A 24,944-nucleotide genomic window follows, 5' to 3' on the forward strand; every position below is an offset into this window, starting at 1 on the left:
ACCGTTAATAAGAATAGAACTTGCTCTTCAACTTAAGCTTATCCCAGTAATATTGTGCTACTGTCCTGGCGCAAAGTTCCGACTAGAAAGACCGATGCGCCCTCTGTTAGGAGAGATTCGTGTCACCTTCGCTTACTATTAGAGTATCCAACCAGTTCGATCTGTGGTCTCACAGATCACCTCTCCAATGATAATGCTGATCGAACTGGGAGCTGGGGCTATGCTGTTATTCAGACGGCTTCCCTATTTTATATAGGATTATGGGCGAGAGGGAAACCCGCATAGGTTAGTCATTAACGGGAACCTTTATTGGTTCTTTGCAAAATCAGGAGAGTTCCAACATAGCTGTTAATGCGATTTTATAAGTCTCTGTCCCCATTTCAAATATGAATGTCTGCCTGATAATGGAGACTTGGGGTGAAGTCATATCGGAAAATTTCCCTTCAAGCCAACAAAATGATGAGAGAATGAAATATGTCTGAATTTGTATATTTCGGTTTTCGTAGAGACAATATGTCTGTGGTTCATCACCGTGGTATATCACTGTGGTATGTTTAATTGCACTGTGTACAGTGATAGAAAAGAAGTTAACTTAAAACAAAAGAGATTTTCATCAGGCAGACTTCTTTCATAACTACATATGGATGTGACTAATATCAGACTGCATTCAATACGCGTAGAAACTTACATGCACGATGTGTATCGATCTGGAAATTGGAGTCGGTAGACAACCCAAATCAATTCATATTTCAGCAAATAAGCACGGCCATTTCCCATACCTTTTGGGCGTAACACCGAAAATCGTTCAATTCGTATCTTGTTTGAGTTTAATTTTCAAGGAACACATTTATCACAGTTTTATTTGATACGGTAGGTTGTCATTACCTCGTCCTTAAAATGTGGAAAAGTAAAAGTCATTTTCATGCTACTGAGAAGACTTTAATGGATAGATCAAACTGTTCGCTCGGCGATTCAATTTAACCGTACGTCGATTATATACTCTTTGTAGTTACATAAAAGACGGCAAGGTGTTGTTCCATGAATCCGTGGGCGGTTATGAGGGAGCTGAGTATTGTAAATCCAAGACATTCTCGATGTTACGTTTGACATATCATAAAATACAGGCTTCAAGAAAATAATATATGGTTATGTGGGGACATTGCTTTCCAAAGGACTAAGGGGAAGGTTAGTTAATTCATTAATTTAGTGTATATGACCATCATCCATCATTTCCAACGACATCAGCGTTGGTGAAGTTTGAGCGATATCTCAGGCCTTGGTGACAGATTAGCTTGATAATAGACGTGTTTTGTCGTTCCAGTCCCTGTGCACGATAATATGAGGACGCCAGTTGACGACACGCACACTGGGCTGACTCATAGACTTTGTTTATTCATGATATTGAGGTTCAGCCTCCCATGCGTACTAACCCCTTATCGTTATGAAAGACGTGATATATACATCAAAGAACGTTAAACCACGTATCGAGACGTTGGTTCAGGTTGCAGCACACGTGTTTTAGTAGTTAAGAAATGATGAAGACAAGTATAATGTTTAAATCCTGTGCTAGTTGGTGTCAAGAGAATTTGAAGTGCGTGCGTGTTGAGGGTGGGCGTATGTATCTTTTTAACATCTACGACTGAATGAGTGAGGAAACCATGTCAAACATCACGCCTTCTATACGCGGATTCCGACGAGATGACTCAAGAGATGGAAGAGAGGTGTGAGAAGGGATTAGCAAACTTTTTGAGCAAACCATTCATGACAACGTTCATTAAGAAATATAACTAAATTAGTCGGGAGAATGTGGTGACTGCCTGCAGGGATTTGTAGATTTCCTCTTTGAATAAGAATAATCATGTTAATAATACAATTAATAAAATCACAACTGTATCATGTGGTGACGTGTGTTAGAGAAAAAATAACAACCAACGGACATATTTCTTACTTCTAATCCAAAATATTTACCGAAAGAATTACATGTATTTGGATTGATGTTATCCTTTTTAAATATCCTGTGTCTTTCACCTCTTCAAGACACATTTTTGGACAAAACTATTTTCTCGGGATATATTTTGTTCAGGACATCAAACATGAAGAGTAAACATTTGGTCGTTTCAAGATTTCCAGATTCATAAGAAATCTCTGATAAAAGCATTGTCATGTGTACCATTCTTGTCATATCAGAGGCATGTGAACCTGAATCACTATAAAATAGTACCCCACCGGTTGTACCCGGCAAAACACATGCAAAGGCAAGTCAAATGTTCACCTATTCAAATTATGCTGGGATATATAAAATCCAAACAAACTCCCTCCATACCCTCCCCATGATTATGCTTGGATTAGTCTTTTACCTGTGGGGATTTGGGGGCAAGGTAATAGGTAACTTATGCTTGTCATAAGGCCTATAATATATTATTACGTGGTTTCGGATTCGTTGTAGTAAACGGCAGGTCGAAATGAAATAAATTGCAAAGCTATTTATTTCACATTTATAAAATGTCACTGAGGCAGATGGCAGGCAATCAACACCGGCCACTAGGTCTGTCCACCCAATCCAATTTAATAGCCTCTCACGACAAGCATCAGTTTACGTGGAATCAAGTCCAAGAAGAGCGCCAACTAACAGAGCTGACATAGAGATCCTTCCCATACAAGTTTCCAAAGCTAAAAGCACAACCGGGTGACATAAGTGATAATTAAATTTGATAAAGGGTTCCCTGGTTGAAAGGTTTGGATAAAATATCCCAAGTGACCTGTTTTCATTTTACTTCAAACGCAAGAGGCGCGGATCGATGACCACTCTGTCAGTTGTGGTTCGTCATCTGTTATACCACTGAGTGGTAGTGTTACAACTGAAAGCCTCATGAAAGACCAACGACTACCGGTCAGTTCTCATACATGTATCACTGGAAGCATCAATCAACATCAGTCCTGTAATCAAACACTCCGGATGTTAGATTTATGAAGGACAAGGTCTGAGCCCATTTGACCCGCAGAATCTGCATATTTTAAGAAATTTGCAAAACGATTACACATTTTTCTAAAAGTCGTTAGATGCGTTTTCATATGAAACAGAAATGCCTTTCTTCATTTCTACAGTTTCCTGTTATGAACTAGCATTGGTTTTTAAGAAGAAAGTTCTAGATTTTTCATATGCAGTCTTTTTTCTTGAATGCCAAGAGTGGCATTTCATCATACACGAATAACGGGTAGGTTTCCTAACACAGGGCCATCTGATACAAACGAAACACACCAGTACAGAAGGCCAAAATAAGAGACACCTAAAAAGGTATTTCTAAGGGTCGAAATTGAAGTGTTTCACAACTTTGGTGACAAAAAGTGCAGAGAAATGGTATGTGGATTAAACCGAAATATGTCTCCATTTTGCTTTGTTACATTCTGACCCTCTGGGAAAGAGAATCAGATTGGAAAACTTTACTTTCGGTTTCAATATTTCAAGTGTATTTGGTTTCATTAGATTCATTCTCTCTAAACACATCCTCGTTGGTGGATTAATTATGTTCAGGTAAACCCAACAAAATAACTAAGCCAAGTATTTCAATACATATTTCTCAGAATTGTATTGTAAATGGTTGGTTTATAACTATCAATAGGGTCAATATAATCTAATAAGTCAATGAATGGTCGAGTTGATTATTATTATTTCAGTTATATCACAACGTCTCAAGTTATTCCTTGGAATAAAGGCATCCTGTGACGCAGACGTCTTACATCTGAGGTGCCACCCACGATATTACGAATAAACCAAGCCAAATAAACCCGTACCTGGCCATATATATACTGAGTCAAAAAGAAACTTCACAAAATGTAATTTGAAAAATAATGAATACCTTTTCTCTGATGATACATCTATGTATCCGAAATGGGATCCCTATCGTTCGACTCTAGAAAAACGTTAGCAAAACCCACTCAAACCCATCCATTCCCCGTGCAAATGACGTTAGTGCCAAATCAGGTTTTGCACGTGCAGTCGATCACGTGATCTTCGCATCGAAGTTTTCTTCATATGCACGTGTTTGCATTGGCCTCAAGAATTGAAAAAACACTTTTAAACCACAGTTCTAACGGTACTTGAAATGCCACGATTGTCAAATGTGCAACGTGAACGTGCCGTTGGCATGTTGCAAGCGGGAAGATCAGTTATTGACGTCGCAAGAGCAATGGGATGCAGCCTTCGTACTGTGTATGACTTGCGAGGTCGTCTACAACAAACTGGCACCACTTCTGATCGCCCAAGGTCGGGTCGTCCACGTGTGCATCACGAGCAGAAGACCGTCAAATCGTCCTACGTCACCTACGTGACAGATTTCTGCCGGCTACAAGAACCAGGGCTGAGATGTTTAGAGGTCGACTGTCCTCACAGACCATTCGAAATCGGTTGAGGGCTGCCAATCTCCATTCTCGACGTCCATATCGTGGGCCAATATTGACGCCGTTTCATCAACGTCGACAGATTCGGGGGCGGAAGTTGCATGGTGTGGGGTGCTTTCTGTGGGAACAACCGTTCCCGACTTCTGGTCATCCGTGGAAACTTCACAGCTGCTGCTTACCGCGACCAGGTGCTCACCCCTGAACTCGTTCCTTTCTTGGCGGCTCATGGCCAAGGTCTACAGTTCCAGCATGATATTGCTCGGCCGCATACCGCGATGTTGACACGAAATTTCCTTCAAAACGCTGGAATCAACGCCATGGACTGGCCATCGAGGTCCCCTGGCCTTAATCCAATAGAGCACGTTTGGGATGCACTTGGGAGAAGGCTTCGTGGTCTTAGGAACCAACCTCAGAATTTGCAGGAACTTGGCGCTGCCTTGCAAGAGCAATGGCGCAGAATCCCCAACCACATGTTCACAAGCATCAGTCAGTCGATGAGGAGACGGTGTTTGGCAGTGGTGAATGCGCGGGGCGGCCATACACGACATTGAACTGAGAAATTTCGCATTTTTATTCTTGTGACTTCACATTCTGTATACCCATGTTTTGGAACGGCGGTGTAGCCTAATGGAACTGATTATGGCACTGTAAGTGTATCGAGTACATCACACAGATCTCAACAATGAAATAATAACAATTTAACCATCTTACCATCTCTTGTTCTTTTATAGTGCCCTGAAGAAAGAATGTGAAGTTTCTTTTTTGACTCAGTATATATACCACAGCAAAAGCATCGAAGCCACAGAATATAAATCACCCACGAAGCAACATATAAACCAAGAAATATAAGCAGCCACGAGGCCACATGTATACCGAGATACATAAACAACCACGAGGCCACATGTAAACCGAGATACACAACCAACCACGAGGCCACATGTAAAGCGAGATATATAAAGAACCACGAGGCCACATGTCAACCGAGATACACAACCAACCACGAGGCCACATGTAAACCGAGAAACATAAAGAACCACGAAGCCACATGTAAACCGAGATACACAACCAACCACGAGGCCACAAGTAAACCGAGATACACAAACGCCACATGTAAACCGAGATACTTAATAACCAACCACGAGGCCACATGTAAATCTACAAACATAACCAACCACGAGGCCACATGTAAACCGAGATACACAACCAACCACGAGGCCACATGTAAACCGAGATACATAACCAACCACGAGGCCACATGTAAACCGAGATACACAACCAACCACGAGGCCACATGTAAACCGAGATATATAACCAACCACGAGGCCACATGTCAACCGAGATACACAACCAACCACGAGGCCACATGTAAACCGAGAAACATAAACAACCACGAAGCCACATGTAAACCGAGATACACAACCAACCACGAGGCCACATGTAAACCGAGATACACAAACAACCACGACGCCACATGTCAACCGAGATACACAACCAACCACGAGGCCACATGTAAATCTACAAACATAACCAACCACGAGGCCACATGTAAACCGAGATACACAAACAACCACGAGGCCACATGTAAACCGAGATACATAAACAACCACGAGGCCACATGTAAACCGAGATACATAAACCAACCACGAGGCCACATGTAAACCGAGATACATAAACAACCACGAGGCCACATGTAAACCGAGATACATAAACAACCACGAGGCCACATGTAAATCTACAAACATAACCAACTACGAGGCCACATGTAAACCGAGATACATAAACAACCACGAGGCCACATGTAAACCGAGATACATAAACAACCACGAGGCCACATGTAAACCGAGATACATAAACAACCACGAGGCCATGTAAATCTACAAACATAACCAACCACGAGGCCACATGTAAACCGAGATACATAAACAACCACGAGGCCACATGTAAACCGAGATACACAACCAACCACGAGGCCACATGTAAACCGAGATACATAAAACAACCACGAGGCCACATGTAAACCGAGATACACAACCAACCACGAGGCCACATGTAAAGCGCGAGATATATAAACAACCACGAGGCCATGTCAACCGAGGATACACAACCAGCCACGAGGCCACATGTAAATCTACAAACATAACCAACCACGAAGCCACATGTAAACCGAGGTACACAACCAACCACGAGGCCACATGTAAACCGAGACACATAAACAACCACGACGCCACATGTAAACCGAGATGCACAACCAACCACGAGGCCACATGTAAATCTACAAACATACCCAACCACGATGCCACATGTAAACCGAGATACACAACAAACCACGAGGCCACATGTAAACCGAGATACATAAACAACCACGAGGCCACATGTAAATCTACAAACATAACCAACCACGAGTCCACATGTCAACCGAGATACATAAACAACCACGAGAACACATGTTAACCGAGATACACAACCAAACACGAGGCCACATGTAAATCTACAAACATAACCAACCACGGGGCCACAAGTAAACCGAGATACACAAACAACCACGACGCCACATGTCAACCGAGATACATAACAAACCACGAGACCACATGTAAACCGAGATACATAAACAACCACGAGGCAACATGTAAACTGAGATACATAAACAACCACGAGGCCACATGTAAATCTACAAACATTACCAACCACGAGGTCACATGTAAACCGAGATACATAAACAACCACGAGGACACATGTAAATCTACAAACATAACCAACCACGAGTACACATGTAAACCGAGATACATAAACAACCACGAGGCAACATGTAAACTGAGATACATAAACAACCACGAGGCCACATGTAAATCTACAAACATACATACGAGGCCACAACCACGAGGACGAGGCCACATATAAACATAAATATAACCAACCACGAGGCCACATGTAAACCGAGATACATAAACAACCACGAGGCCACATGTAAATCGAGAAACATAACCAACCACGAGGCCACATGTAAACCGAGATACATAAACAACCACGAGGCCACATGTAAACCGAGATACACAACCAACCACGAGGCCACATGTAAACCGAGACACATAAAGAACCACGAGGCCACATGTAAATTTGCAAACATACCAAACCACGAGGCCACATGTAAATCGACAAACATAATCAACCACGAGGCCACAAGTAAACCGAGATACACAAACAACCACGACGCCACATGTAAACCGAGATACACAACCAACCACGAGGCCACATGTAAATCTACAAACATAACCAGCCACGAAGCCACATGAAAACCGAGATACATAGCAAACCACGAGGCCAAATGTAAACCGAGATACATAAACAACCACGAGGCAACATGTAAACCGAGATCCACAACTAACCACGAGGCCACATGTAGATATACAAGCAAACCCAACCACGAGGCCACATGTCAACCGAGATACATAAACAACCACGACGCCACATGTAAACCGAGATACATAAGAAACCACGAGGCAAATGTAAACCGAGATACATAAACAACCACGAGGCCACATGTAAACCGAGATACATAAACAACCACGAGGCCAAATGTAAATCTACAAACATAACCAACCACGAGGACACATGTAAACCGAGATACATAAACAACCACAAGGCCACATGTAAATTTGCAAACATACCCAACCACGAGGCCACATGGAAACCGAGATACATAAACAACCACGAAGCCAAATGTAAATCTACAAACGTAACCAACCACGAGGCCAAATGTAAACCGAGATACATAACCAATCACGAGAACACATGTAAACCGAGATACACAACCAAACACGAGGCCACATGTAAATCTACAAACATAACCAACCACTGGGCCACAAGTAAACCGAGATACACAAACAACCACGACGCCACATGTCAACCGAGATACACAACCAACCACGAGGCCACATGTAAATCTACAAACATAACCAACCACGAAGCCACATGTAAACCGAGATACACAACCAAACACGAGGCCAAATGTAAACCGAGATACATAAACAACCACGAAGGCACATATAACCGAGAGGCACAACTAACCACGAGGCCACATGTAAATCTACAAACATAACCAACCACGAGGCCACATGTAAACGGAGATACATAACAAACCACGAGGCCACATGTAAACCGAGATACATAAACAACCACGAGGCCACATCTAAACCGAGATACATAAACAACCACGAGGCCACATGTAAAGCGAGATACATAAACAACCACGAGGCCAAATGTAAATCTACAAACATACCCAACCACGAGACCAAATGTAAACCGAGATACATAAACAACCACGAGGCAAAATGTAAACCGAGATACATAAACAACCACGAGGCCAAATGTAAACCGAGATACATAACCAATCACGAGGACACATATAAACATAGGTAACCAACCACGAGGTCACATGTAAACCGAGATACATAAGCAACCACGAGGCAACATGTAAATCTACAAAAATAACCAACCACGAGGCCTCAAGTAAACCGAGATACACAACCAACCACGAGGACACTCGTAAAACGAGATACATGACAAACCACGAGGACACATATAAACATAGGTAACCAACCACGAGGCCACATGTAAACCGAGATACATAAGCAACCACGAGGCCACATGTAAATCTACAAACATAAGCAACCACGAGGCCACATGTAAATCTACAAACATAACCAACCACGAGGCCACATGTAAACCGAGATACATAAACAACCACGAGGCCACATGTAAACCGAGATACATAAACAACCACGAGGCCACATATAAACCGAGATACATAAACAACCACGAGGCCACATAAACCAAGAAACATAACCAACCACGAGGCCACCCGGTCAACATGACCAAAATAATCCCTAATTTTGAAAGACTAATGTCCTTTTACAAATCTTGCTGATCTTGGTTTCAAACATTTCTCTTGATATTATACTAAGATGTCGAGATTTAATACCGAATATTTTCATATAATGAATATGAAGCCGGCTTTCTGCGTCTCAACTCCCGGAAATCCGTTCTGGTTGTATGGTCCACTTTAAACTGTCAAGGCTTCAACGACAACTACAAACACTCTCATTAAAACCACATATTAATTTAGATGCTAAAATGTTAAAAAGACACACTTTTTTATAACTGACTTGAAACGTATGAAGATGTATAATATTTCATCAAAGCTTCTGTCTCTGTCTGTGCCACAAGCAAAACCTGCTAGGAGGAAGAGAAAAACACAGCCCGCACTTCACAAGAACATGATTGTGAGATTGCATAACTCCTATATAGTAACCCTTACATAAGGTTGGTTGGGTTGCTCTTTAACGCCGCACAATATTCTGGCTATATGGCGGCGGTCTGTAAATAATCGAGCCTGGACCAGACAATCCAGTGATCGACACCACGAACTTTGATCTACTCAACTAGGTTACGATGACATGTGTCAACCAAATCAGCGAGCCTGACCACCCGATCCCGTTAGTTGACGCTTACGACAAGCATGGGTTGCTGACGACCAATTCTTCCCCGGATCTTCTCGTGTCAGCCCTTACATAAACTGCTGGACATAAGAAAATCAAATGAAACAAACGAGAAATGGTTACTCAAAGGTGATATATTTAAAAATGATATTATGGCTGCATCCTTGGACCTGAAATATGCAGTATTTCATCCTAGTAAACATATGTTTTTAATTTTGTTTTAACGTTGTGAGCTCTTTTCTTTGTCAATCTGCGCCATATAGCTGGAATATTGCTGAGTGCGGCGTAAAACTAAATTCCCTTTTTGTCAATCTAATTTTCAAGAGACATTTTTATTTTTGTTTTACCGTTTTTATTCATTTCATTGTGGTTTAACGCCACAATGAGCAATGTTCCACGATCAGGGAAAACCAAGTCAGGGAGCCGAACCGTCTGATTCCGACGGTTGCCTCATACGGCTTACTCATACGACAGACAGACACAGTACCAAACAGTGCAAGAATGGTGGGCGTTAACTTTAATATCCTTGTACGTATAGCTAATACGTATCTGTCTTTTTACTGCCAATAGTTCAGAGTCAAATATTGGCCGATATCGTTGACGCATAACTACTCAAACATCTCACAACTTGAAAAATGGCGAAAGACAACTAAATAGAATTTCAATTTCTATTTGTTTGTGTCATCTTATCAGAAATCATCGTAGAGCTAGTATTAGTCATGGTTATTTGATCTTGACCCTAAGCGATATTGAACGAAACCGTCAGCTGTTGGGCTTGACGTTTCTCACTATGACATGTCCACTCAGCGATCTTATCCTCGTTAATACTGACCCATTTTACTGTCTGATCATTGAACGTAGGCGGTCTTTTATTGGGGACTGGTTGAGGATGAAATCCTGCAATATGTGTTTACATTGTACAAACAGAGGCCTGGCTCATATTACTATTGCAGTTTTACCAGTCTGTTCTTTAACCGATCTCCAGTAGGGATTGGACCCCTCAAACCGTGCTGGTCGTAAGAAGAACGTATTGAATGGGGTGGTCTCACTCGGTGACTTAGTTGATGGTAGGGCATCGTACCCAGATCTTGGATCGTTGATCATAATATCCATCACTATCTTTTTGTGTTGAGATTATGCTAATACTTATAATTAGATATTTTGATATTATTGTTTTGTGTAGAGATCTCGATGGGCATCGCGTGAGCTTTGAATAAAGTATATACTGTAATATTTAATCGGTTTTCAGATAACAAAATAGTATGCCTAAGGAATAGAACGGACAACAGATGTTAGGAAGAAAGTAGATTGGTGCACATGCAATGTACCATGAGAAAACACCCATTATAATCAAAACATGTTAACCTCAGGTTTAGCAAGAAATATGTCCATACTTAGCATGCAACGTATATTACACAATCACAATTGTGATAAATTGTTCATAAATATGGAACTTCGCAAGAATACCCTGTTTTCACTTTTCTCAGAAACAGTTTCCATTTGATGTAATATATAGGGCAAAATATCTGTTAACCTTGAAATGGTCCACTGAAAATCAGCGCTGAAACCAGGTGTTTGCGAAAACGGTGACCATGTACCACACGAAAAGATACAAAGCTGATGAAGAAACTGGCAACAGGATACGATGACATGCTTCAGCCAAGCCAGAGAGCCTGACCACCCGAACGCGAAAGTTGCCTCTTACGGTAAGCAATATTCCTATAACCTAACTCTAAGCCAGATGACAATGGCAATGTTAATACCTGAAAAAAGCAGGTAGTCCGTGCTATACACTAGCCACATAAAGAAACTGTGCATTGTCAAAATATTATCCCAGTTGATAAGTACGATAACAATGTCAAAGGTACATATAAACTTTAATGGAGGGATCATGAGACCATAACAAGTCGGGAGAAATTTCAATTGAAAAGTCAATCACAATGACGTCACGAGTCCACAAGCGGGACAGGGGTCAAACGGCCATGTCACAAGCTCAATAACGGGTATGTCCACCATCGGCATTGAGAACAGCAGTGCATCGACGACGCATAGAGCCTATCAAACGTGCAAGGAAGGCTTGTGGGATGTCACGCCAGATTCTCTCAAGTTTTGTTGCAAGGTCAAGGACGTTATCTGGCGGATGAGGAAGACGGCGTAGACGTCGATCCATCTCGTCCCAAACATGCTCTATCGGGGAGAGATCCGGTGAATTTGCAGGCCAAGGCAGTAAGTCAACGTTGTGGTGTTGCAAGAAATCCATAGCAACCCTTGCCGTATGAGGGCGGGCATTGTCCTGTTGGAATGTTAACCCTGGGCCATGACGTTGCAGAAAAGGAATTGCCACAGGTCGAAGAATCTGATCCCTGTAGCCCACACCAGTTAAGTTGCCCTGAACAATCACCAAAGGAGTTCTTTGGCGTGCTGTTATTCAACCCCAAGTCATCACGGAACCACCACCAAAGCAATTCCTCTCCAAGACACAGGCCTGTGCATAACGTTCTCCCACGCGTCTATAGGCACGTTGACGTCCATCATTATGGGAAATGTTAAACCTGGACTCATCTGTAAAAACAACATGTCTCCACCAAAACAAGGGTCTGCGGACATGATTTCGGCACCACATTCGGCGAGCTTGTCGATGATGTTGTGTCAGGATAGGCCGTATGGCTGGGCGTCGTGGTCTGATCCCGTGATGACGCAAACGTTGTCGAACTGTGTTGGGGTGGATACGGCAAAGTCCTAGGATGGTTCGGGCAGTCATCACTGCAGTCTGAAACCTGTGGCGAAGATGGGTCACCCTTATCCATATGTCCTGTCTTGGCGTTGTTACACGTGGACGTCCAGAACGTGGGCGATCGATGACGTCATTTGTGTTCTGGTAGCGTCTCACCAGTGCAGAAATGGTGTTCCGGTGACAGTGGAAATGTGCAGCCACTTGTCGTTGAGACATTCCCCCATGGACCATCCCAATGGCCTCATGACGTTGTGCAGACGTAAGCCTTGGCATGCTATGCGTTTCAATAGCCGTTTATTTTTTTGAACGATCGCAAGGGCAGGGGTTGAGTGACAGTATTGTGTGGCATTCATTTGCTCTGTTTCTCTTTCCCGGAATGCACGTGCAACAACGTATTGCACGTCTCAAGGACGAACCCACTGACGTCACGGAACGTGGCACGTGCATGCATGTTGGATACATGTCACTAATCACTGAGTTTAAATCCTTATGTGTCTACACAGGTGTGATAAATTTAGATTCTAAATTTTTGTATGCACAGTTTCTTTATGTGCCTAGTATATATTCGCCTCGGGGAGTTTGGAATACCAATATAATTACTTATCGGTAAATCTCTGATCAGGTTTTCATTCGGATTAGGTTTCTAATGCCGGAACACATTAGTAAAACATGTGTTCTGTCCCTAAATGATTGTTTTAAAAGTTCGTGGTCAGTCGTGTGGCTATCATATGTCCTTGAGACGTATATTTACTTCTTTCCAGAAAAACATCTATCAGCTCTTATTCAAAATGGTTATACTTAGTACAAGAGGCTACTCAGGGCGAGTGATAGTCTCATTAATGAACATTCTCCCAGGTACAGACAACATAGGCTTAAGCATTAAACTAAAAGCCTTGTAACCATTATTTGATGGAGTCTCTTCTATTCATGTGACGATGTTTTTAGCCCTGTCATGGAGTTAGTGTTTCTATAATCGACGGTTTCAGACGTCTAACAAATACCTGCCTTTGCCATATGTGTTAAAGTAGACACATACGCTGTCAGCCTTCAAACGTATATATCCAGAATGTGATGTTATGTAACGTCGTAAATGGGAGGGCGGCGTTGTTTGACGCCGTATTTCAGCAATATTCACAATACTCAAGCAAGATGTGACTGAAAATACTAACTACGCACATAAGAGACGGACAACGATCAAGTCTCATGGCACACCTTCAGCCAACCAGCCAGATCAAAATGCCTGTTCTTGAACCCCCTGTTTGTCTGGTAATATGTGATGCAGCGGATACCAGGAACGTAGAATGTATTGATATTCGCACCCTCTTTAGGATGCATATTTGTGTGAAAACCAGATTAGGAAAAGGAGATTCCCTTTCTAGTGGAATAATATTGAACGAACATTTTGTTTTCTCACGAAATCATTGAATGATTATTTCACAGTCCTTAAAAGCAAATACCATTTTTTTAGTATTTTGTAGACTTTGATAATACCTTATTTAATCTTTAACCCTACATTGATAATTTCTCTTTGTATAGCAACAGTCTTGAAATGCTTTTGATTTGGAATTTTAACATTTTATCTTGCAATTTCAAGCTACTAGCTTGGATACATTGGTTGAAATATGAAGATAATGGTTTTGAATTTCAAGATAAAAAGTTGCAAGTTCAACTTAGTATTCTGCAATTTCAAGTAAAATACAAATGGCACTTAAAAGCTTCTGTAGATGCCAATTACCAGCCGCACGCATCATCATCGTTTGAAATTAAACTCATGTAGCTTCCGTAGCGGGATGATAATTCATCCCCTGGGTGATCCGCTGATTCAGTAGGAAACAAGTAATAACTTATAAACAAGTGACAAAACACATATCTGAGTAAAGAGCTGTACTATGTTAAGAAAGGGTAACCACTTTACACTTTGAATGAAAATGAAGACATTACGTTAACTGTTTTTCATCAACTAAACTGCTTTGATACTTGTTCAATACTGTTTCACAACATGCTGCACGGAGCAGGTTATATACTGATAAGATTTAATTTAAAGTTAGGAGAGGTATACACTTTAAGATCACGACACCATTTCAACTTTAGGAAGCAATTATGTAGGGTACAGTATGTATTCTGTGTAATGCAGTGTACCCTGACCGTGAATAAAAAACATGATTTCATTTCGTGCATGTTTACTTCAACCTGACAGAACTCGGCTTGCCTTATCTCAGGAACTCATTGGGCATCTGAATGTAAACTCACATATCATCGGCTTGCTGAGAAGGGAATTCGCTTTTCCCATTAGGCGTCTACGGCTGTATTCCTTGTCTGTTTTCACTAGAGTGGGTTTGTTTTTAAGAAGAAAAAAAAATTCAACAATTTCTCTGAAACCAAAATCTTGCGTTTCTGAAGGGTTGGTAGCGGAGATTTCTCCTTCGATGAAATCTGTATTGCGGCAAAGAAACTATACCAATCTTTCACGGACGTTTACCAGAATATCAATTTTCAAATTGCTTCAAACAGTCATCATTTGTATTATCTCCTCGTCGCCCACATAAATCGGTAGATAATTTTTGAAGATTTCTATTTAATTCAAAGTTAATACAGAACAGAGTTTCCATGGGGTTAGCTAGGGACGGTCGTAATCAGATATCAAAGTAAGAGAACTAAATTGGATTTATTCATTTCCTTTTGCCCTTGGCAGACAGTCATCAATTCTATACACTTCCGGCTTCGTGTTTATCTTTAAAGAATATATCCGACCTGGCAGCGAGTGATACCCTAGCTGGATTACCACTTGCACGTATATCATGTAGTAAACTAGACCCTGAACAACTTTAATGGATTTGCTTGACGTACATGTATGCGACACACGACCTTCCCTATTTTGATTTTAACTATATGTTATCGTACTTTGTTGATGATTGGCCCTACGGTGAGGCAGGTATGATAGGTTCACCTTTTTGCAAACACCTGGTATCATCACTATTAGCATTGGATTCTTCTTTTAGCGGGTTTGTTATCATTACAGAAAGTGTTTTCTGGCTTCTAGTTACTGACATAGCGTCAATGATATTCCAGAGAAACGCACGTGTGCGTTGGTGTGTTGGCGAAGGCGAAACTTGTTAGAGTGAGAGTATTATCGATGCCATTGATGAAGCTACTTGAAGAATGAATACATTAGAAGTATAACAGGCATTTCTCACATTGCACGACGCATGACCAGAGAAACTTTGAAACCTCTTCCCTCTTAAATTACAATTAATTAATGGCATCACCCCTTTTCATATCATAACATGAATTAAAGCATCATATCACTAACTTAAGTCGTCTCCAGTCAAATCAAATCCGTTTATTCAGTACTGAAGAGGCCACAGGTCTGTAGTACAATTACAATATGCACATGGTAGAATATAAGCAATGATTAACGTGGATATTACATGACACAATTAAGACATGACATTGAATATAAATGCTGATACATTTCGTAGAATTTGAGAATTGTTAGAACTCAGTAGCGCAATAAATTTGTGAGTGTTTGGGTGTCTAATTTAATAATTAGACAGATATTTTTCTCTTATTGGTTGATAAAATGGACATATAAGAAGTAGATGATATTCGTCTTCTATGATATTCATATTACAAAAATTACAGTATCTATTTTCCCTAGAGAATTTTCCCTAGGTCTCCAATATCTTGCTTTTCACGTGATCTTAAATAATATGCCATAATTAGATTAAATGAAATACAATCCTCATCCTCAAATAAGATCTTTTCTCAACAAATTTCTTATCCTTGATTAGAATGTATTGATATCATTTTGATGTGGATGGCACAGGGGGTGATGGCTCCAGAAATCGTCATGTTTGTTTGTTTGTTTATTTAAGACATGCCAGTGTCTGCCGATAGTCGTTCGAACTCAAGATTGAGCTACTGGCCTGTCAGACCGGTACTCCACAGTACGCTGACATTTTGGATACAGTAATGGGATGACACATGTCATCGTATCCCAATTGCGTAGATCGATGCTCATGCTGTTGATCACTGGATTGTCTGGTTCGTACTCGATTGCTTACAGATAGCTGTCTTATAGCTGGAATATTCCTAAGTGAGGTGTTAAACAACAAACCCACCAACCAACATGTCGTCAGTACTGATCCTGCTGTAGGGATTCAATGAAAAGATCATGTAAATAGCGCCAATACTGGTCGTATGAATTTATTATTCATAATTTATCATCAAGACCATTGCTAGAATAACATCAAGTGTCTGAACTGAACATATTTTACAGTAAAGAGGTTCCAGAAATATATCCATAAAATATGATAAAAGGTCCAGGGAGCTTCTTTATTTTCAAACACTGTGGTAATCTAGTCCTGCCACATGTTCTGCGTGGGTGTATTGGGTCTAATTGTTTCAGGGTCTGTATGACAGAGTAGACCTTTCCGTTATATTCTTCTGACATATCGCATTGCAAATCGCCGCTTTTTGTTCAAAGAAACTTGTCCACCGTTCTTAACACTAACACGAGCACTTTTGAGTTTATTTCGTTGTTTATTGTTTGTGACAGTGACAGTGGTCTGTACATCATCGAGTGTGAAATAACGACAAATGTATATTTTCAGTATTCACTATCGAGAACTAACATACTTACACCATTAGACATAAATAGCGACACATACACAAAATCTCAATATTCAGCACTGTGTTCAATATCAAACAACGACACATCTACTCTATTCAATATATAACACTGGCACAATAACAAGTATTCAGCATAAGACACAGACTCAACTTCGATATTGAACATAAAGCACTGGTATTCAACACCAAATACCAGAACACATATGTTGTTTTACATACTAACACTATCACACATAAGTATTCAACATACACCGTTACATCTAAAATATTCGATTTAAAGTATGCATATAAAGACTGTACACTTCCCTTTCCTTTCTCTAACTCTGTCTTCATATAATCCCAGACAGAAGAGGCTTTTAACATCCTAATGCCATATATTCCTGTCGTTCAAACATTAAACATGATTAAGCATCAGCTTCTCAAGCATAAACATCTACTTCCTGGTGACTTAATGGCATCTATTTACAATCCAAAAGCGGACATGCATGCTGCTGCAAGGAAAGACCTGCAGGGAGCTAAGCCTGCTGCATAAATCCGGTGTGGTTTAACACACATACCGAAGTCTGATGGTACTGCAGGAAGTGAGTTGCACGGAGCTTAGCTTACTTCGAAAACTTGGTAGGTTTTGACACACAGTGAAGTGTACATTTGAAGCCAGAACTCCATCAATGAAATCTTGGAAGGTCGTTTATTTGATCAATTCACTTGTCCTTGCATGTATTTGTGAAGGGTGTCATCGGTGGGGCAGGATGCGCTCATCTTTACGAAAAGACCACAAAAGGTTATGTAGTGGTACATACACGCATGTTTACTGTGTAGTCCAAATCATATTACCTTAAGCAAAAATTTCTAATGATATTGGAAATGGTTCTTTTCATTTTTTTATTTGTAGCTTTAATGTATTCATAATTAGTTAATTCTCACTGAAGTTTTGCTTCCCCTCCAGAGTAACCTGATACGCCTTGATAAGCATTGATTTGACAGTAATAACAGTGGCATTATTATGTTACTTCCTGTTTGGGCTGTTACGTATTTTATCAATAATTCAATAGCTCGTTAACTCCAGAAACACTATCAATGAATACATGATAATGATGTGCTTTGGAGTTCGATAATACCACCATTAAGAATTACATAAAAAATCTACTTTTAGTTGTTTTCTGAGTACAGATATATAATATCTTCAATATCTGTCTCTCGCTGACTTGGTTGACAAATGTCATCGGTTCCCAATTCCGCAGATCGATGCTCATGCTGTTGATCAATGGATTGTCTGGTTCAGACTCGATTATTTACAGACCGACGTCATATAGCTGGAATATTGCTGAGTGCGGCGTAAAACTAAACTCTCACTCACTCACTAGAGGTATTATCACATGATTGCAGTTGTCAGAGTATTGATAGAGCGAATTCTGAGTATGTTTATTGCAATCTAACGTCATGCAGTTTCGTAAAAGGAATACAAACGGTGGTGCTATATGGTGACTGAAGTAATATGATTAACGTCAAAGAAATCATAAACTCACGACAGTAATATACATGGTGCATTAGCCTTTAACATTTAACTGATGCAAGTAGAGATTCTGCGACTGTCTATTCTCAGAAGCTCTGTAGACTGATTCAAGGAACATTTAACTTTAATTGCTATCATTAAGAAAAAAAAGATAGAGACGAGAATCTTTGTTTGGCAGGCTCCTCATCGAAATGTTCACACACAAAATGCAAGCATAATCGTGCCAGTGGTTACTCATGAAGAGTGATTTCTGGAACAGGCTTAATCTATAGACATATACTGAAAGAGGTTGACAGTGCCACACATTTGGTGCCAGCCGTTATGTGGACAGTGTCCGTGATCTTGTAGTGTTTCAACAGTTCACAGTTTTCAGTGTAACTTTCTCAGCATCTCAAACCACTATACCTTACAAGCATCGACACAGTTTTCGGTTAGTAAGATAAAACTAGTCCAATGTTCTTTTTATATAGTACATGTTCTTTATTCAATTACATCAGTGTCAGATGGGTGAACGTGATTAGATACCTAAAAGAAGTAGCATTCACCCAATGTGATATTGCTAAATTCTACGAAATGTTGTGTGAAGCCGGATTTTTTAGTCTGACATGAAAATATGTTGATATTTTTGCGTTTGTTTGTTCCTTTTATCATTCCTTTGCTAACTCACTCACTGATGTGTTACACTATATCTCAGAACTGTCTTTATTCTCTATTTTCATCTAGACGAATTTGACCGGTGCATCCGAGAACCATCTGAAACTACTTGATTAGAACCTCACACGTTTTTGAAACAAGCTAAAATGGACAATTGTATCATTTGACCATCTCTGGCTAGACCCAACGGGCGTACAACCTCACACGTTTTGCAAACAAGTTTGAATGTGCCACCTAGATCCAGACTCTGTATGTATATAATCTCACAAGTTTGCAGCATTGTAAAATTTGTAGGTACATGCTTCGGACATATCTATGTACAAACATACAACCTCACACATTTTGCAAACAAGGTAACATTAGGAGAACAATCCTTGACCCATCCCTACATACATTCACAGTCGTGTATTTATCAGGTCGTCCTCTTTGACGACAACATACAGTTAATACAATGCATTTCACTATATTCTGTCTGGCATGTTAACATAAGCTTTTTCTCTTCTCTAGTAGTCTGTGTCAGGTCGTTCTACATGAAACACTTATCAGCAATTAGCATTGGCTCCATACATGTACAAGTTGATAATCAACTAAACGTTAGGCTGTACCTTTCAAAATCTTAATCTGTCATCTCACGGTAGAAAGATCTCTCGCTTACAGGTTGTCATGATATGGATACAAATGGGTAAAGTCAATTTCATTTGAACAATAATATTTTTGCAACATAAATAAAGTTCACTTTGCCATTCATTTGCCATATTTCATTCATTCATTCATGTCGATGTTTTATTGTTACAACTCCTCGTATTTAGCTAAATTGAATACGTGGATATTTCTTACTTTAAGTTCTAGGGTCACCAGCACTGAAACTGACAAGACCGATGATCATCTACTTAATTTCCAAAGAGACGAATTACAACAAACTCTATTTACTCATGTTACTACAGGTAAGTTATAAAAGAATTGGTCAATATTAAGGAAATCACAGGAATATGACTTAGTTTCTAAAGTGTATAAATTCAACATTATTTAATGAATATATCATCGAAATTTCATCATGTACTCAATCAGATTCGTCAGTATTACGATTATGAGAAACCAAGATAGATTTAACAGCTGATCCAATTCCAAAGAGAAATTATGTTGATAAGTATCTTCATGATCATATTTAGTGATATGTTAAACGTGGATATTTACCACTTAATCATCTTTTGAAACCAAATAAATATAAATGTTCTCGACCATTATATTGATTGCATCCCCAAACGGAACATTTAGCAGCGAAAGGTCGAAAACCAAGGCCGTTGTTACATAAAACACATCTTTACCTGTAAACCTAAACCTCATCTTCTTAATGCAACCTATAAACGTCTATCCAAGCTATAAATATCTTGTTTACTGTGATCTCTGGCTACATTGACAAACGACATGTATGAGGTCAAGATGGACAGGGTACTAGACTATTGCTTTTTCATAGCGAAGTGTTTGTGTGTCTGTGCGTGCGTGCGCGCGAACTCGCTCTCTTAACACAAAGGTAGTATATGTTTCAAAAGAAAGTAGTAACCAGTGTTTGATTATGTACCGAAATTAAACAATTTGCAAGTGATTAAATTCTTTGACCCGGTTTAAATATAAGTACATTGTATTGAGGACAACCTCGAAAGTCATTAATTATTTCTGATATTAAGAATGCTTCATATTCCAGATTCACAGGGTCAAGATCAAAAGTAACACATAGACAATGATGAAATATAATGTATTCATATCTCCTACATTGTCGACATCACCCATCAATTGATACGTTCATAAAAATGAAAGAAGAAACCGCTAAGTATGTTAGAGCATTTAAATTCTTATTGGAAACATTTACAATTGAATCGGATCGTAAAGAGTCTTTGCTCCTTTTTACAGTGCTTAAATGTTACATAAAATCAACAACCATGTTCAGGTAATTTAATTAGCTGTGTCAGTATTTAATATTTGCGAACGCGGTTCAAATCCCGGTTCGCCCTGATCATGAAGATTACATGTAGATTTGTCACCCTCATATCAGCTGTTAAATCTACGACCTGACTCATTTCGTACTTTCCCCATACATCAACCTGATACGACGTGGGGGCCTTGGGGTAGCCTAGTGGCTAAAGCTTTTGCTCATCACGAGGAGACCCGGGTCCCAATATTGCTAAAAGTGACGTAAAACCTTACTCCCTCACTCACTGACTGATGCGCCGTGATGCAGGTTGATGCCCAGAGTTGTGTCCCCTTGTTTTCAATATCCCTAGGTCGAATTCATATTGTTTTAACTCGTGAATGTGTATCAAAATACGATCCGTACTACAACATGCGTGAGTCAGCTGTTACAGCAATTATATAATCACTTATCACTGTAAGTATTTTGTAAACAAACGTAAACACGATTTCTTTCCATAAAAACTGTTGAGAACTTGAACGAAGTTAATTCCTAATCTTATTACTGCTCTTCTCGAAGACGACCTTGAAACAGGAAGTACATTAATGGTTGTTTTCGACAAAAAAGTCTGTAGGCAGCGTTTTATCTTTCTTATATCTACATGTAGTGGAAAACCTCTGATGACAATGGCCATGGAATGTATCCAGGTACAATGACCGCCTAACGTCTACAGTTTCCCATTATCTTTAGAAGCAACGTAGGCGTGTGCCTTTCACCAAAGACGTTTAGCTATTAGACTATTCCTTGGAAGGAATTACTCTCTTTAACAGATATAATAACAGAGTTCAAAGAATGTACTCGCTTCTGTAGTTCGCCTTCGCTTATCTACCTTCACTTCATCAGTTTATAATCAAAAGAGGCATTACAATGTAGTTAGCAAACCTAAGACATGTGTTTATGCAGTGTTTCAGTAAGATGAAGCCATTGTAAATTAAGTTACATGTGTTCATGTTGTATTGGAATAAACATCACAAACTGCGTTTGACATATTCACTGTGCTTTTAAAAGGGCAAGTGTTCGGGTGATTCTTTTTCTCGAAATAATAAGTTGATTGGACCTTTTCTTTTAAGTTGTGTGTCGAGTGCTCTAAAACTTGCAATTCCTTTCTCTGTAAAGAGAATGCAAATAACGTTTCCTCAAAAAGGGATTTTCACATCGTCCATCTATTTCAATTTGGGCCCAAACCTTGAAGACCATTTGTTAATTTCAACCACTTCCGGGAACAAAAAATCTGCCTGATAGTTCCACACTCATACGCTAAACGGCACATGATCGCCCCCCGAAAATGTTTGTTTATTGTTTAACGCCGCCATATGCAAAATTCCAGCCGTAGGATGATGGTCTGTAGATAATCTGGATCAGACAATTAAGTGATTGGCATCATGAGCATCGACCTACGGAAGTGGATACGATAACTGACCATGTGCTCCCGTTAGTCACTTCTTACGACAAGCATGGATTGCTGAAGACCAGTTCTCGCCAAGCTTCCATGTAACTGATTAAATATGTTGGCTCCTACAAAAGGAAACAAAAGGAAGCATGAGTGTATATTAAGAGGCAACATATGATGACAAACATAACTGGATAACAGGATATGATGCAATGCGATCAGAGCTGATAAAAAGATATGCAGTGATATACAGCTATGGTTCATCATCGAAATCATCGATCAAGACAGCAAGTGTCCTTCAGTGATTTCCACGCTGGGGGACCCGCTATAGGGGAAGATGGAGTAGTGTCTTCTATGCAGAAATCCATCAATAAAGGTCACCCTTTCAACACTGTCACCCCTGAGTATGGTTTGATATTCTAAGTAAATAAAAGCGACAGTTTCAATAATGGTAAGAAATACCAATGAGTGACTTCAACAAAGGGTATGTTAGCACAGAAGTTGTTTGAGCACGTATACGACATTTAAGGCCAAGTAAAGGTTTCAAAATGTTTTATAGTAGACATGTGGAGGACATTCCCAAATTATGACAAAAATTATGTCCAACGCAATTCTACTTTTTCTGACTGGTACCATACGTTCCTGTGTTATTTTAGTGTTTTTTCTGGTGAACAGCTGACAAGCTTTAGCATTTGGTTTTGTTTGGTGCCACTGGTATTGCAGGATACACTCACCAGGCGTCGTTTTTCTCGTAATTGTACAATAGGTTCTGCTTTTTGCAGAGATTTCTTATGGGTGTGGGAGGTGTTTGTCGCTTATATTATTGTTAAAACTCATGATCTAATAATGTAGACGAAACGGTGAGCATCTGCCATAAACACATGAAATAACACAGGCACGTATGCTATATTTTCAAAATAGGCAGTTACATCAGGTATCAGCTCTGTTTCTGATGGGCAAATCGGAAAATGTCCTTGGCAAGTCAGCCTCTCACTTCTTGAAAACTTTGCTCTAAGACTCAAATGTTGAAACTCGTTGAAATCTCAATACAACGCTAAATCTCCTCAAAATGATACTTTGAAATATGACCACATTCTCTTATCCAACACAAAACCAAACATAACTAACCACGAGGTCACATATAAACCTATAAACATAACCAACCACGAGGTCACATATAAACCTAGAAACATAACCAACCACAAGGTCACATATAAATCTAGATACATAACCAACCACAAGGTCACATATACACCTAGAAACATAACCAACCACAAGGTCACATATACACCTAGAAACATAACCAACCACGAGGACACATATAAACCGAGAAACATAACCAACCACGAGGACACATATACACCTAGAGGACACACATATACACCTAGAAACATAACCAACCAACCACGAGGACACAGGACACATATAAACCGAGAAACATAACCAACCACGAGGACACATATAAACCGAGAAACATAACCAACCACGAGGACACATATAAACCTAGAAACATAACCAACCACGAGGACACATATAACCTACGAGAAACATAACCAACCACGAGAGAAACATAACCAACCACGAGGACACTAGAAACATAACCAACCACGAGGACACATATACACCTAGAAACATAACCAACCACGAGGACACATATAAACCGAGAAACATTACCAACCACGAGGACACATATACACCTAGAAACATAACCAACCACGAGGACACATATAAACCGAGAAACATAACCAACCACGAGGACACATATACACCTAGAAACATAACCAACCACGAGGACACATATACACCTAGAAACATAACCAACCACGAGGACACATATACACCTAGAAACATAACCAACCACGAGGACACATATAAACCGAGAAACATAACCAGCCACGAGGACACATATACACCTAGAAACATTACCAACCGCGATGCTATATACACAACTTGAAACATAATCAAACACAAAACAATTGATGAATCCAGTAACATAACGCCCAACCAAGACGAATTTTAATCCGAAAACATCACCAAAAGCAGAGCAGGTATGGGATTTGTTCTCTCGTGCATGATAGGAGACGCACATCTGAACTACGCACTACATTTTGAAAGACTAATGTCCTTTTCACAAATCTCGCTGATCTCGGTTCCAAACGTTT

At 40.0% G+C, this 24,944-nt stretch overlaps 1 protein-coding gene across 1 annotated transcript in view; it reads right to left on the bottom strand.

Moving 5' to 3' along the window:
- The window catches only part of LOC124272474, a 66,192-nt gene extending 65,961 nt beyond the window's left edge, over nucleotides 1-231 (bottom strand). Inside the window, exon 1 of the mRNA XM_046707654.1 lies at nucleotides 3-231. The gene's annotated coding sequence lies outside the window, so the exon portion shown is untranslated. The remainder of the gene's footprint in view (nucleotides 1-2) is intronic.
- Nucleotides 232-24,944: the final 24,713 nt, after the last annotated feature.

The sequence above is a fragment of the Haliotis rubra genome, unplaced genomic scaffold (genome assembly GCF_003918875.1).
Source record: "Haliotis rubra isolate DU_JTF1 unplaced genomic scaffold, ASM391887v1 Scf17, whole genome shotgun sequence".
NCBI classification, from domain to species: domain Eukaryota; kingdom Metazoa; phylum Mollusca; class Gastropoda; order Lepetellida; family Haliotidae; genus Haliotis; species Haliotis rubra.